This window comes from Mastomys coucha, unplaced genomic scaffold (genome assembly GCF_008632895.1).
Source record: "Mastomys coucha isolate ucsf_1 unplaced genomic scaffold, UCSF_Mcou_1 pScaffold6, whole genome shotgun sequence".
Classification (NCBI taxonomy): Eukaryota; Metazoa; Chordata; class Mammalia; order Rodentia; family Muridae; genus Mastomys; species Mastomys coucha.
Window position 1 is genome coordinate 66,106,262 of NW_022196912.1, and position 3,811 is coordinate 66,110,072.

A 3,811-nucleotide genomic window follows, 5' to 3' on the forward strand; every position below is an offset into this window, starting at 1 on the left:
GGTGGGGCAGCTTCCTGATTGGCTGCCCATGAAGAGTGGTTTTTCTGGAATTGACTTGTTTTGGACCTTTCCAGTTCTGGGAAAGAGAAATTTAAGCCTAGTCTACCAAGCTGCCAGTTTGCAGCCTGTCATGGAGTCATGCAGCCTGGCTCTGGCTAACTGTCCTCTCACCAAGAACAATAACTAACCTCTGTCATTTTGAAAGAACCCAAGTACTCCTTAGTTTTACATCTGCAAGTTTTGATCTCAGCTTTGCATCCTTGTTGTAATCGATCAGCTCTCAAATTTACACATTCAACACACTCCTGGACACAAGAATTAAACTGAGTTGACTGAATTAATTTCCACTTAAAGTCATCTCATAGTCAACAGTCCTCAAACTGAGCTCTTACACTGAATTCACAAACTCTGTCCCGACCACAGCATTTTCCGTTCATGTTGATGACAACCGAATCAGTAACTAAACCCAAAAGTCGTCATGAATTGTTACTTTCTTCCAGACCACACATCCACTCCTTACCAAACCATACTGATACTAGGTTCAGACAACATCCAGAATCCCAACTTTTCTTGCCTCCTCAATGATTATCTCCCTAGTTTAAACAACAACTATACATCTTTCCCAGATGTTTTCAGCTTCCCCCAGTTTTTCTCCCATGTGTGTGAGGTTACTGTGGGTTGTATTCAGAGATTTATGAATGCTAAGCAAGCATGGAATTGACAGACTGTATCACCACCCCAGCCTTTTCCTCTGTAAACCCTTTGATAAGACTGTTTTAAACACAAGAGCCAAAGGAAAAAAATCTTCCAAATATTTCATAACATATAACTCCTTTGCTTCTTATTTCACTCTGAATAAAATTCAAATTTAGACTTGGGCAATAAGATTCTGCATGAAAGGCCCCCAGCTCCTTCTAACTTAGCTGTATGTTCTTCACATTGGTTTCTGCTCTTCTTCATCCCTGTAACCCTCCTGGTTTGAGACCTGCCTCTGATAGCCACACCTCTCTATCCATCTCCTGCTATTCGCCACGCCTCCAACCTGGTTCCAGTTACATTCAAAAGCTCCACCCCCACAGAGAAACAAGGAAGTTGCTGATTGGACTGTCATGTTGACGTATTTGGGGGGAGTGGTTTTTGCCCCGGTAATATACCTGTTGGGGGAACAAAGGAGATTCATTAAAATCAAGATGGCTGAGCAGTCATGTCTCCCGTCTAATTTTTACCTTTCCATGTGGGTAGGTATTTCTGTGGCTACTCTATCCTATCCCTAACTCTCTCTAGCAGCTGCTCTTCTTTCTAACTCCATATTTCCAGGTTACCCAGTTTTAACGTTACTGATGGACAGTAACACATCCCTACATGGGAAATTCTTTGATTAGGACATGGATACTGTTGTGATGTCTGCCGTGGCATGCTTGCTGCAGATTCCTGTGTTGTTTGCTATCATATCTCCTTTAAGACGTTGCCCAAATATCACTGTGACAATGAAACCTACCCTAACCACTCTGTTTAAAACTGAAAACACACCACCTCTCTTCATAGCCTGATGCCTCTACTCTGCTATATGTTCCGTTTTAGCACATCCAATACACTATGCACTGTAAGTTTCTGTTTATTGTATATCTTGCCCAGAAAAAATGGTAAGAACCAGCAGACTGACGGCTCTCTCTTTTTTTGTTCAGTGCTCTATCTTAAGAACCTAGAATAATCTTTCCTCTTCCACAATGATCCCCGAACCTTATAAGGAGAGGTTGTGGTGTCCATGCTCCCTTTAATGGTAAATATTGTGCAATATCTTATTCTCTGAACCTTGGACAACTGTGAATATCTCTGTTAATCACAAGTTACTGCAAGTAGAAGCTTCTCAGATAAAAGTTGAGAAATTTCCTGATCTATGAGTATAAAATAAGTCATCAGGAGTCAGTTTATTACTCTATCCATTTAGTAGAACATTAACTTATAACCTGTCTTGCTACATGTTCTTTACCCAATAATAGTGTGAGGTATGAGTATTATCTTGTACAATAGAACTAAAACCTAACCAAAAAATGGTTGACCACTCTCATGATGTTTGTGCCATGACTGCACCAATGAACACGCCTTTCCAGTTATTATAGCTCACAGGGCTCATAGCTGGGTATGACTGACGATCACTTTTCACCTCTGGTGGTGTATATAAAAAAACCTCCCACGTCTATCAAAGCTAGCCAGAGGGATGGAGCTTCCAGGTTGGGAATGGGATGGGAGAGATTCAACCTCTGACACTATTAATGATACTCTACTATGCTTGCAGGGGAACCTAGCAAAGCTGTCTTCTAAGAGGCTTTATCCAGCAGCTGATGGAAACAAATACAGAGACCCACAGCCAAACAATAGGTGGACCTCAAAGAGTCTAATTAAAGAGTTGGGGAAGCATTGAGGCAGCCAGAAGAATCAAGAACACCACAAAAAGACCTACAGAGTCAACTAACCTGGGCCCGGAGGGCCTCACAGTGTCTGAATGACCAACAAAAGAGCATGTATGGGCTGAACCTAGGCCCCTTAACACAGATGTAGCAGATGAATAGCTTGTTCTTCATGCAGGTCCCCGAACAATTAGAGTGGAGACTCTGTTACCTGCTTATAGATCCTGTTCCCCTAACAGGGTTGCCTTACCTAGCTTCAATGGGAGAGGATGCCCTTAGTCCTGCTGTGATTTGATATATCAGGGTGGGTTGGTACCCATGGGGAAAAGAGAATGGGGGAATTTTCTCTGAGGAAAAGGGAATGGGGGAATGGAGGAGGAGTGGGGGTAGGACTGGGAGGGAAGGAAAGAGGGAAGCTACCATCAGGCTGTAAAGTGAATAAATAAATTAATGAAAAAATGTATCATCAATGAGAAGGGCCTGACTAGAAAACAATAACACATGATAAAAACTCCAACCAAATGAATATTAAATTTTAAGATAAACACTGTTTTATTTAATGTTTTGTCAGGAGAAAAATGCCTAAATTTTGATATAAGCAAAAGAGTTAGAATTTTTTTTTAGTGAGTTATTTTTTAGTTCTCCAAAGACTAATATGTAGATGCTTTGCTCGGTAAATATGCAAATAATGCCTGTCAGAAGCCCACAGAAAATGCATACTTCTGTTGGATATCAACTCACTTTGAATCTTAACCAGTGACTCAGCAAATTTCCTACCCCAGCTCTTCCTACTAATGAACTCCCTAACAGCATACTGGTTCCCTCAGAAGTTACCAGATAAACTAAAGTTTTGACATGTGTTCATTCTATAGTTCAGTAAAGATTATACCTTGGACCTTAGAAAATTATATCTTAACATGTTCAGTGAATGACTGATCTTTTAGTATATGGAAACTGTAGAGAAATAAGTCAAGAACTTAGGAAGAAGAGAAATACAATTCTCAGACAATAAAGACTGTCATGCTCATTTGAATAAACATCCAGTGTGATAAAGTTAGCATTATATGTTAACTTACATACTCACCAAATGCTAACAAAGCACCATTACACTTCTTTGGGTTTTTTTTTTTTTAACTTTTAAAATAAATCTAAAGTTGTTCATTTGTTAAATAAATAAATAAACCAGTGCAAGGCGAGCGTTATAAGGAAAGACTAGACATACAAATATTGAGAGCTACTAAAAGCTTTAAATGAAAATATATTTTATCAATATATGAACAGATACACGTGAGACTAATAGACCCACGTTGTGTTAGTCCAGGTTCTCCAGAGAAACATAATCTGTCTCTGTCTCTGTCTCTGTCTCTGTCTCTGTCTGTCTGTCTGTCTGTCTGTCTGTCTGT

The 3,811-nt window shown here is 39.9% G+C and overlaps 1 long non-coding RNA gene across 1 annotated transcript; it reads left to right on the forward strand.

Annotated features, from left to right (window-relative positions):
• Positions 1-1,188: 1,188 nt before the first annotated feature.
• On the forward strand, positions 1,189-2,772 carry LOC116080725. Its single transcript, XR_004114571.1, has 3 exons — positions 1,189-1,238; positions 1,686-1,780; positions 2,297-2,772. It is a non-coding gene; the product is annotated as an uncharacterized LOC116080725 (long non-coding RNA).
• The last annotated feature ends 1,039 nt before the right edge of the window (positions 2,773-3,811 follow it).